This window comes from Heterocephalus glaber, unplaced genomic scaffold (genome assembly GCF_053883595.1).
Source record: "Heterocephalus glaber isolate CG9 unplaced genomic scaffold, H.glaber_assembly_v1.0 deba00000331, whole genome shotgun sequence".
NCBI classification, from domain to species: domain Eukaryota; kingdom Metazoa; phylum Chordata; class Mammalia; order Rodentia; family Bathyergidae; genus Heterocephalus; species Heterocephalus glaber.
Genome location: NW_028258142.1, coordinates 47322347 through 47336371, shown reverse-complemented (window position 1 = coordinate 47336371; position 14025 = coordinate 47322347). Strand labels below are relative to the sequence as shown.

The 14025-nt window shown below is 34.0% G+C and overlaps 1 protein-coding gene across 1 annotated transcript in view; it reads left to right on the top strand.

Annotated features, from left to right (window-relative positions):
• Positions 1-13321, top strand: part of LOC147830127 (putative Polycomb group protein ASXL3) — a 57912-nt gene extending 44591 nt beyond the window's left edge. The window contains exon 4 of the mRNA XM_087193633.1: positions 365-13321. The gene's annotated coding sequence lies outside the window, so the exon portion shown is untranslated. The remainder of the gene's footprint in view (positions 1-364) is intronic.
• Positions 13322-14025: the final 704 nt, after the last annotated feature.

The window sequence follows — 14025 nt, the reverse complement described above, 5'->3', positions numbered from 1 at the left end:
TGGTCGGTCACTCATTCCCTGGTTCATGTTTAGTGGATATGAGAGGGCAACTGGACACTCGAAGGCCAGGCAGTGTGATCTGAATGACTGAGTCGAAGGTTATAAGAGTGATTTCCAGATTGATGTTGCTCACATACGTTATTTCTGTTTTGTCAGTGTGATAGGGTAGGCTAGCATGGAAACTGAGAAAGCGTGACTTGTTGGAAAGTGAAAATATGGGAGGCTCTGGTGTGCTTTCTAATTTCTCTGAATTACAGTTTGTGTAAACTATGGCCATGTTTTAAGCATAAAATTATCTAATCATAAAAATTCTATTACAATATTAGGTGGACATATTTTATTTTCCTTTCTGCTATATCTCCAGAGCCTTCTTCCCTGTGAACAGTGACTGCCTCTCCATGTGTTCTTGCTGAAGTTTTAGTCTACTTATTCACCCTTTTGCTTGGGGCTATTGTAAGCAGAGCAGCCTGACTGCATTAATAAATATTTTTGAGGCTGATGGCTGATTTTTCCTGGTGAGTGTTTTGCTTTATCTTCACTGAAAGCACTTCATTATTCTGTGTCTTTTACTGAGAATCAAATTGAGTTGTACTTTTAAGGAATTTTCCAGGATAAATACTGCCTCTTCTTTTCCTGAAACTGCTCAAGCATTCTAAGTTTTTATAAGGAATATGCTAGAGTTTCTTCAATTTTGGGACATGTTCCTTAGAAATTTGGTGTCTCTTCTTGGTTATTTATACAATTTCAGTCATTTTCCTGTAGAGTAATAAAAAGCTTGCCTAATGTGGAACATAGAGGAAGCTTATTAAGCCTAAGAGTAAAATACAGGTAAAAAAATGAGAAGAAGAATCACAGATGCATGTGTCTGTAAATATCATTAGACCTATCTGTTGAATGTCATTTCAGGAAAAGGGCAGGAAGCTAAGATTTATGCAGTTAGTGATCAGTGTTAGACACTGAGCACAGCTTTTCTATTTTTTAACTCATTTAATCCTCCTGGTAATAGTGAGAAACGGGTGCTGTTTCTTCTTTTTACAGACAAGAAAATTGATACTGAGAGAAGTTGGGTATGAGCCTAACTGTACACAGTTATAAGTGGAGGATCTGGCATTTGAGCCTAGGCAGGCTGATTCCACAGCTCAGTATATCTATCACTCTGGGCCACAGGAAAATGCCAGTCTTGAAGTGGAGGTCCCCAGAGAAAACAACAACAAAAAAAAGGGAGGAAAAGAAAGAAAAACTGCCCTATTAGGAGGAATGAACAAACCAAGGAGGAAGTGGGAGACACGGGAATGTACTAGCTTAATGTTTAATTTGAAAACTTCCAGAGTTTCCTTAAAACTTAGTTTAACAAGCAAGTGACAAAAGGAATAATTTTAGGGTTAGCAAATGTTTACCATTTAAGAGATGTACAGGTTTAGAATCCAGATTTTATATCTTGTTCTGACATTTGTTGACTATTTGCACTGAAAATGAAGAACCAGTGATACCCCAAATGAGATCCTAGAAAACCTCCATACAGATCATAGCCTAGAGCCAATCAAATCATAATTATTCTAGAAAAGACAACATTTGAAGGCAAACACAAGGTGTTTATTGTTTATAAAATTTTTTTAAATGTCTACAGAATTTTTCTATGTGGAACCTGTGCTACCAGTACTTTCACATATAAACATGGTGCAAGTGACAGAAGGTGTGAATTTTTGTGTTCCCCTTAAAGAGTAAATTGTCTGGATTTCAGTAAATGATTTTATCTCTGATTGAGAGTTAGATCTGTAGCAGTAGTTTTCCCCTTTATATTGATTAGTAACTATCTCTCACTATCACAATAGATTTGTCTCAGGCATAGATAGATAGAATGTTGTTTCTGTGCTTATAAAGTGACATTTGGCAATAGGAAGGTACTATGTATTAAAGCTGCAATAGTTATCCTAGCATAATATGCTGTTATTAATTATGTTACTGGTACCTTAGAAAATAACCTCTATCCCCTCACAAAAAGAGGTAAAGCTCATTAACTATAATGGTGTTCAATATTGGTGCTATTTTAGCAGCTCATGAGATAGCATTCATAGTTAAATTTAGCGTCTTAAGATCTCCTGCCTTAGCTTAAATAAAATATTGATTTCATGGAATTGGGTGGCAGGTGCATCAAGGAGATGTTTCCTGAAAGGTTTAAGTAAGTGGCCACAGAAAACCTCCAGAATATTAATTCTAGTTAAATGAGTGGATTGGAGTTGTATTTACTTAAATAAGATGTTTGACAAATGGCCAGAAGCCATAATAGCTCAAGTTATGTTTTTAGAAAGATTAGAAAAAATAAAAGAAGACAAAAAACATTTCTCCTACTGTTAAACCTTTTAATAAATAATTTTAGCAGTTGTTTAATCAGTTGCCATTTGGTTAGTTGATTAAATAGGACTACATGTTTAAAATAATTTTTCTCGAACTATTAACCCAACAATTAATTATCTTTTTTTCTATCCAATTTTATTTGCATATTTTCTCTCCCTTTTCATTTCTGGACTTGTTCTCTGTATTGTACTTGGTTAGAACATTGATATTGCTGTCAAATAATGTACAAGTATTTTTTTTTGTCTGAACATACATTTCTCATGAGCGCTCAAAATGTACAATGGCAGGCCGGGAATTTAGTTCAGTGGTTCCAGCACCTGCCTTGCAAACGCAAGGTCCCGAGTTCGATCCCTGGTACCAAAAAAACCCCATAATAAAAATGTACACTTTCCCTAAATAAGATGTTAATACTATAAAACAAACATAACAAATATTACCTAATAATAGCATTACTTTTGGAATGGAATTTATTAATATGCATGTTTGTGTAATTTTGTAGTTTCAAAACTGTTACCCTGAAACATTATTTACTCTCTTTAAACCTTTGTATTGCTTGTATCCACCCCCCCCCCCTTTCTGTTTTTTTCTCAATATGAAAGAGTATTGCTATTGGCCTGTAGCAAATACAAACATTTCTGCATTCACAAATTCCAACTTATGTCTCTCATGAATCATATTTCCCTGAGGGAGAAATTAAAACAGGTGCATTATATTTCTTTTAGACATCCTGCCTATTCTTTTTTTTACTTTTTTTTTTTTGGTACTGGGGATCGAACTCAGGACTTTGCACTTGAGAGGCAGGTGGCAGAACCACTGAGCTAAATCCCGGCCCCCTTCCTGCCTATTCTTAAAATGTAATATTTTTAAGTGTTGCATGCTAAGTTTGTAGAAGAGAAAGATGTTTAAATTCAGTGATCTTTATATTTATACTTCTTTTCCAAAGTGTATTGTTTAAGAGGTCTAACCTTGAAATTAGGCTTTTGTAAAGTAAAGATTGTTTTTACTTTATAATTTTATTTGAAATTTGTAGATATATTTCCATACTACCCTAAATAACTGAATTTCATAAAGTGCATTTTATATCAGAAATCTGTAACTTTTTGTACAAAGCTGTGTTGATTAAATACTTTTATCTATTAATATTTCTAATAAAGTAGGATATATCACTGCAGAAAGTACACTTAAGATAAAAAAAAGAAAGTACACTTAAGATATAATGAACAAATGAAGAGGAGGAAAGAAAGAGGAGGGAAGGGGAGGGGAAAGCTAAATTAAATTGACATTTATCTTGTAGTATAAAAGCCATCTTTAACAGTGGTGGTTGGTATAGTTATTTTTAGGAATTTCCTTTATCAAATATTTAAAGGTAAAAATTTCCCTATAGCCAGAAAAATTCTGAGCTGAATTCTTTTGACATTCTGCTGATCAAGGAATTTCATGAGTGGTATCAGAGATTTTTACAGGGAAGGAGTAAGATAATAAATCAGAAATAAATGGACAAGGGAATGCCACCCCTTTTCTTTCTGACCCATAGAAAGTCATTATAAATAATAAATTTTTATGGAACATATAATGTGCTAGTTGTGTTTTATGAGGAAGATATGGTAGAATATTTAAATATTATAAGTTTATACTATTGGGCAAAATAGAAAAAAATCAAATCAAAAAAATCAAATTTAACTCCATCTTTGATAGGGAAATAAGTTTTCCATTTTGATGCTATCAGATAAATCATGAAAGAAAACACGGACATATGAAGCTCATGATATGCCTGCTTATCAAAAATAAACACTAAATGACAACCTATGAAGAAAATACTTCTAGTGAGAATGCTAGCAGTATTCTATAAAGAAATCATTAGAACTATGAGGAAAAAATGACTTTGAAGCATTGTGGTGTGCAGACAAGAACAAGGGTGGTCCTGTGCACAGAACTAACAAACAAGGTTGTGCATAAGTGGTATTGCCAGTAACCAGAAGAATGCAGATTAAAGCAATGCGTAGTGATTTCTTTGAGTTTACTTACCAAATTAATCCGTGAGCTTTATCTAGACTCCAAGTGATACTTCCCACTTCTGTAATACTGCAGAGGTATAAACTAAAAGAACTCATTAAAATTCCAGTTGTCATTGTTCATAAAAGGTCATTAAAATAAACTGTATCTCATGTGTTGATAAAGCCCTTTCTACAAAGCTTTCTTAAGAAAGTATTCTTGACTATAAGAAAAAGATGGCATGTGCATTGTATAACAACTATTTCAGTTGTAAGGGACATAATTTAAATGTTTATTGGTGATGCTATTGGTTCTCAAACTTGGCTACACGTTAGAATTATTTAGAAAGATTTCAGGAAATGTTAAAGCTTGGATGCCACCCAGAGATTTTTATTCAATAGGTGTGGAATTAATCCTGAAATTTACATTTTAAAAAAGTTTGCCTAAAATTCTAATACACAGCAAAGTTGAAGACCACTGACTTGAAACAAATTAACAAAATATTTTTAACCATTTGATATGGTGCTTTTGCAGTAGTATGGAAAAGAGTATAATGTCAAATTAAATATTATGTGATACTGAGGTAAATTATAACTTTAAAGTGGGTCGGGGATGAAGCTAAGTGGTGCCTTGCCTACCTGGCAACAGCAAGGTCCTGAGTTCGATCCCTGGTACAAAAAAAAAATGTTTAAAGTAGTGAAAACAACAAAAGACTCGAAGAAAATTTACAGAATGTCCAGAGTATTTCAAGGAATTTGATTTCAGGTGATTTTTATTTTTTTTCAACTGGCAGATATTTAATAATGTTCTTATATTACTTTTAAACAGAAAACTAGAGAATCCACCAAAAAAAGTAATCATATTTCAGTAAAAGAAAAACTTGTATAAATGTTTTAATAGTAAATTTATTGAGAGACCGTGAAATTAATATAAGTTACCTTTGGCCCCTAGAAGTATAAGAGGTGCTCAAATTGATGGCCATTTGCTTCCAGACAGTTGTTAATACGGTGAACTGTTGTTTGGGTAACCTTGGTCCAAGTGTCTACTGAGACTGCTGCACACGCATTTTCAATTTCTTCTCTAAGGGCTGGCAGTGTAGTGGGTTTTCTGCGATGTACAACATCCTTTGAAGTCTCCAGAGATAAAAATATTAAAATATTTATACAAGATTTTCTTTTCCTGAAGTGTGTATACAATTTATTGGTGGACTATGCATATTAAATGAAGTATTCTTGCTAGAATGGTCCTCTTAATAATTTCCTTTTTACAGGTTTTTCTACCTATGAATACGGAGATTTATTCTGGCTTCTAGAATAACCATGTGCTCCTATTAGAACACACCTTATAATATCACAGTGGAATCTTAGCAGGATTTTTCTCCCTTTCTTTGGTTTCAGAAATGTTTTCTCATATAGTTTTCTGATGTTTAAAATGTAATAAAATCAAGTGAGTACTGTTTTTCCTCTTCTATTACTCTGCAACTGTGCCTATCAGCTGTCATCATTCTGAATACCTTTTGTATATTGATGATTACTAGTGTTTATCTCCAACCTGATACTGACTCTGGGATGCGTGTGATGTATCTGAATTTTGTATGCATACCTTTAAATTAATAAGGCCAGAGCTGAATTCACCATATTGTTCCAAATCTTCCTCTTTTATATTACTCATCTTATTTATACCACCCTTCACCATTAGTTGTTAGCTCAAATATCTAGTCAGTGTCTTTGTCCTACTTATTTTTCTCACCATGCCCTTTTTGACTCTTTCTCTGTGTCTCTTAGCACATCTCTATCCTACTATCATTGCTCTGCTTGAGCTCTTAGCACTTCCCTGCAGGCCAGTTCCACAGGCTCCTAGTTGGTGTACCTTCTATCTCAATTTCAATCTGTCCTCTTACTGACAGATGGAGAAGATCATTTTCCTTGTTAAAATCCTCCAGGGCTTATGATCTTATCCTGCACAAAGAATAAGCTGTTTGCTGTGGCATTTAAACTTTGGTACTAAATGTTACCTACCAAGACATGGTGCATACCTTCCCTCTGGACTTAGATCCCTACTCTCTTCTCTTGTATGCACTGCTCTGGAAATGCCAACTGTTCATGCTACTGCATGGGACATTCTGTCCTGTCCATCTGTGCTTCCTTCCTGTTGGTCTCTCTATTTGCAGTGAGCTCATCGCCTCCACCCTTGAATGGATTGGCAAAAATCTAGAACACTACTATGTACATCATTAACTGGGAACTCTTACTGAAAGATAGCTGTCAACATTTTCAAAGCATTCTTCAGACTGAAATCTCAACTTTTGGGATCTATTATAGAGCGATCTCTTTATTACTCTGCTATTTAAATAGGCAAAATTATATATAAATTAAGTATTCTATAATAAATACTCAAATTGTGATACAGTATATCCTATAGATTCTTAAGAGCATTAAATACATATTTAAAACATTCAAAATCCTATAGAATATTGAGCAAAAATATTGTTTTGTGAGAAAATCTCCCAGTCATTGTAAGTACAAAAGCACACTTACCTTTATGTAGTAAATGCTCTCATTTGTATTGAAAACAAGGATATCAAACCATAGAGCTGAATAAATATGTGTTCCTGTAGGTGTGTGTATGTCTTTGTGTAAATACAAAAGGATCTGAAAGAATACCTGATAGATCTTCAGTAAGCTGAAACAGTGGGTGGAACCTGAGGGAAGTTGAGAGGGAGGGATAGATAGATAGATAGATAATTTAGGTAGTTATTCATGTGTCATTGGGGTTCAAACCCATGGTGCCCAGTTACTAAGCTATATCCCTAGTCTCCCTCCACCCCCAGCCCTTTAAATTTTTGAGACATGGCTTGGCTACATTGGCCCCCAAGACCTTGAACCTGCATTCCTCCTACCTGAGCCTCCCAATGTGCTGGGATTACAGGAATGCCTGGGTATAATGATATACCTTTTACTTCCCATGTAAATAAATATTTACTTTCTTGCATAAATATTATTGACCATTAACAAAAATTGAATCAAGGGAAAAATTTGATAGACTTAGATATAAGCCAAGTTGTGGGTAAAAGAATAATAAAAATATATCATTTTTTTCTATCTTAAAATTTTAGAAAATTCAACAAAATGCCCATGTATCAACAGGAACAAGGTAGAATTAACAGTCTTGGACATTTGGTTGTAGTTGCTTCAGATTCTTAAATAAAGTCTAACAGTAAAAGCTGAAGTTCCTTTGATTTCCTTCTCTTTCTCATCAGAGGCTACCAGTGTTACAGATTTGTATGTCTGATTGTAGTTTGGAATTTTACGCTTTTGCTATGATTATCTAGGTCAAAGTTTATTTCTTTAGCTATACTCTACTGAACATTTAGTATATTTATGGGCTTGCTTCCTCTATAACAAATAATAATCTCCTTATCAAAATGTGACTTTTTCTAAAGTTTATACCAAAAAGTGGAATTATTGATCTGTAGAGCATGAACAGATTTTTTCTCTCTATATTGCCAGTTGTGTTTCCATATTGGTCATATCAGTTTATATTCTCACTAGAGTATTTCATAATTTCCATGTCTGGATGTCCTCAGCCAATTCTTGGATTTGTAAAGCTTCAAATTTTGCTCTACTCTGTAAATTATAAAATGTTAGCCTATCAAAAAACCTCTGAAATTTTTCTAAATGTTTAAGGTTGACAGAACTCCAAGAGGGAACATGAAGAATCATTAATAAAGTCAGAGTCCTTTGGGCACTGCTGTAGTTGCCTCAAGCAATGTGGTGTTAGACTGGCCACAACTAAATACTGCAAGGACTCTAAAGCCTGTAGAGGTGTAGATGGCATCATTATGGACTGGAGAGGTAATTAGTAGTTTTTAGGAGCAAAGGGCACTGGGAATAGGGAAGTATTCAGACAGGAAGCCCAACTGGAATGAACTTTAGAAAGCTCATAGTCAAGCAATTACTAATTGTCCTTAAAACATTAACCAAAAAGAAATTAGTAGAGCCTTAAAACACACCCATTTTAAACTCATCATTTTACAGATGAGGAAAGTGAGGCTTAGAAAAATAAAGTTAGCTTGTGTAAGTCACTTAGGTTCTGTGTTAGATGTCTAAAGTATAGTTAGCAGGGGATTTATTGGCTTATTAATTTAGACATCCAGCAGGTTGATCTTCATTGTGACTACATAATTTAGGAGTTCAAGTGATACAGTTTCTCTCTATTTTTTTCTCATGTGTTGTTCTGCTTTTCTCTGGTTAGCTTAATTCTGAGCAGCCTCTATTCTTGTGGAAGTACAAATATGCACCAGCAAATCTTTTTTATGTCTTTATAGTGGATGTTTCTACTGATGAAAATTACTTATGGTATTTGCCCTTATTTTTATATTAATTGTCCCCAAAATACTCAAACTTTCACCACTGACTCATCAGTATGACTAGGCAGGTAGTTTAATCTGGCCAGGTTTCTGATACAGAAACTAAGACCATTTCATTGATTGCTACACTGGCTTCAAATCAGTAAAGAATATTTCCTAAAATAAAGGACCTCATGTCCACATTTAAAGTGGTCACTGAAAACTGCTTGATGTGTAGAGTGTCTGCAGACATGTGGATAGCCATGAATTAAAAAGAAATTGGTGATATTCATTGCAGGTTTTTTATAGGTCTACATATCCATACATCTAACCATTTTTTTTTTTTTTTGGTACCAGGGATTGAACTTGGGTCCTTGCGCTTGTGCAGCAGGCAGCTAAACCACTGAGCTAAATCCCGGGCCCAATCTAACCACTTTTATAGCAGTGATTAAACTTATAACAAACACCTTTTGACTACTTTGAGATGGCTTGTTAGTCAAAGATAAATATGTGACTGTCTCTTAGGAAATTTCAAGACTTGTAATAAAGATAGGGAATTTAAAGGTGAAAACAGAGACAAGAAACCATGAGAGAAATGCAAAATGTGGAGATTGTTCTAAGGAAAGGAGGCTTATTTTTGGATTACAAAAGGCTTCATTATGAAGGTAGTAGTGAAAAATCTCCTTTAACTGTATTTTGAGTGGCAAAATGAAGCAGAATAGGAGAAGTGATAATTGCAGGCACAGGGCTTCACATGAGCCAAACCAAAGAAGAGGGAAACCACAGAGGCATTGTGATTTTCTGAGTTGGATCAGTCATTAGGAGAGCTGCCCGGGATCTGGAGTAGATGAAGATGAGGTGGCTGCCAAGCGTACTATAGAGGACTCAGCCGTCAGAACGAAGAGTTTGTACTTCCTTTGGTGGGCAGTGAAAGCCACTGATTTAAAAAAAAAAAAAAAAAAAGCTAGTGAATAGTATGTCCTAAGAAGCAATCTGAGCAGTATTTTTGTTTTGAAATAGGAAAATTGTTTGGCATCATTGTGTAGGAAGAGATGGAGCAGGAAGATAGTGAGGGGAGGGAGAATAGTTAGGGGCTATAGAATTGTGCTCTTGTGAGTGATGCAAAAATTGAATTCGAATGTGAGAAAATAAGAGTGTAAATTTAAGATGAGCTTTGTTGAGGCCCTGGAGAGAAAATGACTGGAGTAGTATGAGAGATGCTCAGTCACAGGAGATGAGGAGGAGGATAAGAACCCATCAATAAGTGAGAACAATCAGGTATTAGGAACAAGATCTGCATTGGGGAAACTGAGTAAAATGTTTTTCCCATTTGGAGTATCATCTGTTGGAAAGTTTAATGTTGAAAATATATAATATTCTCAATTATATATGGATACTGCTTATAAATTTTTCAATGCTATTTCAAATTCTTGGCTACATTTGTAAATTACACAGGAAAAACCACACTGCATTGTTTTTTCACGACAAAATAGATGTTTTATACACTTTGAAAATAATCTTAAGAGTTAGATAATAAAACTAAACATTCCTGGGGGTGAAGACAACTAAATATTTTTTTCCCTGATGACCCTAACCATATTCATACAGTATAGCATTTCCCCATGTATATTTTTTGGCATACCATAATAGGAGATATGCTAAACTATGTGTGGAGATGTCTTATTTTATGTGCTTAGGAAACATGGAGTTAAGTGGGAACTTTCAGATATTTAAACATGTATTAATGCATTTGATGAGTTTGCAAGAAGAAAATACAGCATGCTATCTTCTAAACTTCTTTGATAGTTTGTTCGGAGCTTCATTTATGATCGATATCCCATAGAACAGATTTTTAGAATGCTGCAATATTTTGTTTGTTTGTTTTTGTTGGTACCGTGGATTGAACTGAGAACCTTGTGCTTGCGAGGCAGGCAGCGGAACCACTGAGCTAAATCCCCAGCCCAGTTGGAATGCTGCAATATTGACTATTGCTACCACATTGGTGAAGATAAGGAGCTACAAGTAAAATAGGGCAATTTACATTTTAATGATACTAATTTATCATGCAGGATATAATCACAATATCTATTCTGTTCTTTAACAAATGAAGTTAACTTCTATTTTGGAAGACACATGTTTTGGCTTAATTGGAAATATTCTGTCTGGGCTTGATCGGTGAAGAAATAGTACAAAATCCTAAAGAGTCACCAGTGGCCATGGGTTGACTGTCACTAAATTTGGGGTTGATGATGTGAGAAATTCACACATGATCATGTCTCAGTCGTCTTGGAAAAAACTAAGGTCAACATTTAAATCTGCAGATTTCCCTCTTGTCTGCCTCAAGGTTGCCTTTTTCTTGAATCCTCTGTCCTCTCATATGTATTCAGAAAATTCAGTTTGGCTCAGGCTACATTTCTATTATGTGTAAAGCACTGTCAGAGTGTAGATTTATTTCAAGATTAGCTTGACATATATAGTGTTTGAATAAATGTTTGTTCAGTGAATGGAGTGTTTTTTTTAATGATCCAATTCGAAAAAGGCATCTCAATTATAGGTCTGAATTCTTTGCCATATTTTCTCTAAGTTCTTTCTTCTTTCATTTTCATGGATAGCATTGCTTGAGGAAGACACTGACAAAGTCATATTCAGCAGCCTAGGGCTTTATTATAATATTGGAAACCTACCCTGGGGAAGTCATTGCTATATGCAGAGTTGAGTGATGATGAAGCCAATCACTTTACCATTTAACAGCAGCTGGCCTTTGTTTGTATGTTTCTTTCAAGTGCTGAATATTCTTTTCCAGTATTCAAGGTAGATTAAATGGAGGATGCAGTTCTATGGAGAGAGAATGTACGATAATGTAAAAAGCATGGGGTTTGGAATCAGATTAGAATTTGTATTTCAGCTCTATAACTTTGTTGTTATTGAAATTCAGTAAGATTCTTAATCTCTGAGTCTTAGTTACTTCTGTAAAACTGAGAATTCATGCTTTGGGTGGCTGTGAGAAATACAGAAAACAGTTGTGAAAACCAAGACACATTATAGATGCTCTTAATAAATGGTAACTAAATTCTTAGTGCTGTCATTCTTCCTGTACCTTTACTAAGTTATCACTAATTTTCAATGTTATTCACATGTGAAAGACTATAGGCTAGGAGTGTTCCACATACCCATATCTTCAATTATTTTTTGATAACGAGATTAAAATGAAATTAGATGTTTAAAAAATCTTACTTGAAATACTTCTTTATATAAGCTATCAAATGCTAATTTCTTTCCATTTGCCATTTTAAGGACCTCTGGCTGTAAGTTATTTTCAATAATAATTGCAGTATTTAAAATAATAGGTCACAAGTTTTAAACATGGCATGGCTAGCACCATTGTAGCTGCTTTCCATGTTTTCACTCATTTAATCTTCAAAATAATCTATGACAATGTCATGTTATTCACAGCTTATAGTTGAGGAAACTGAGGTCTAAAAAGGCTAAATCTAGTGTGACACATACAGTAAATGGCCCCACCTTTTTGAACTCAGACTGACTTGCTTCAGAATCCAGTCTTTCTTGTTCATTTGACTCTACTGACTTCCTTAGTACCTGGGGGTAACTTGCTGTGTCGTGACATGCACAGCTGGGAAGGAACAATTGCCAGTATCTAGCTATACATGTGGCATGTGGTCTACCAGATGTCCATAATCAAAGATGACCACCTTGGCTACTGCTTTAGTAGAAAGTCTTTGAAAACTATAGGTTATATGTTTTGTTAATACTTATATAGGGCTATTTTTTAAAAATCTTCTTACCCTATATTTAAATAATACTAAGTAAACTCTCTTGTCCTTCCTTTAATGATTTAGAATTTTTGCTTCCTAAAACAAAAAGTTGGTTCAGTGAGTATGTTTGTATGAATTACTGCAGTTTATCTAATAGTAGCTTATTAGTCTCTGTAAAGTGGGTAAAAAGTCTAAATCTGTCGATATTCTAAGAATAATGTATTTTTAGATTGTTCAGGTCAATCAGAGACACTCTGAGGTTTGAAGTCTGTAATTATGCCTCCAATTTTAAGAAGACATTGTGCAGTGTATTTTATTTGATAATTATCTCTTGCCTCAATATCTTCTCCTGACAGGGCTAGGGATTTAGCTCTGTGGTTCTGTGCCTGCCTCGCAAGGGCAAGGTTCTGAGTTCAATCCTCGGTACCAAAACCAAAACACCCAAAACCAAATATCTTCTCCTGACAAGAGAAACAGGACTTCCAACTTTTCCTTATGATATTAAATATTGAAAATCATGTAGATAATGCCAACAGAAATCTGCAATACATCTTCCTCTTAAATATGACCTATCTCTTACTTGAGCTGATGGGTTGATCCAATTTATTTTAAATTTTTCCAATTTTTAAAAAATTATTAAACTCTAATTTTTGTTTTTCTTCATATGTAAATGTTCATTAAAAACTCACATTGGTGATCTTGGAGGGACCATGAAGTTTGCACTGTTCTTTAACATCAGACTTTAAGTTATTGCAGATTATGTTTTACTCATATTTTGTGCTAAGATTATTCACTAATATATGTAATTATATGTAATCTTAGATATTTAGATGTGTTTGATATCTACTTTTGATAAAGGTTTATTTTATAGTCATTTTAGAGATTTTGTTAATTAGCAGTAATACTTCTTATGAATAAGAAGTTAATTTGATCTTGCTTCCTAGGATAGTTTTAATCATCAGTTTAAATTATCTAGGATAGTTTTTAATAATCAGCTGATTTACATTATGTGACTATGTGTATTTAGAAATCTGTCTCATACTGGTAAAAATAGTTTTATCTCCACTAGTAGGGACATAACTATTAAATATATAAATAAGTAGCCAAATAAATCCAAGGGTAAATTACTGACTTTTAATGTTTTTGTAAAGTATTATATACATATATATAGTACAAATTCTAAGTATAAACAATTTCATTTTCATAAAGTGAGCGCAAAGATCCTATACAGACAACACAAATCTGCACCACATAATGTACTGTTGAAAATATATACTTTATAATTGATATTTTATTACAGCTAATATTAAGAATACTTGAAAGAATATATTAATTCTTTCTGAGAGGAGAATGAGTATATAATTGTTTATATTAATAGCACTGTGTAATAATGCTGTGTAATAATTGCATATTGAATTTGTTGAGTTTTGAGAAAGCATTATTATTTTGTACGTAAAGGAATGGAGGCCCATGTTATGATATTTCTTTGTCATGTCTGCACATCTTTCAATCACATTCTCCTGTACTCTTTCTAGTTTTTAAAATTAGATAGGCTAT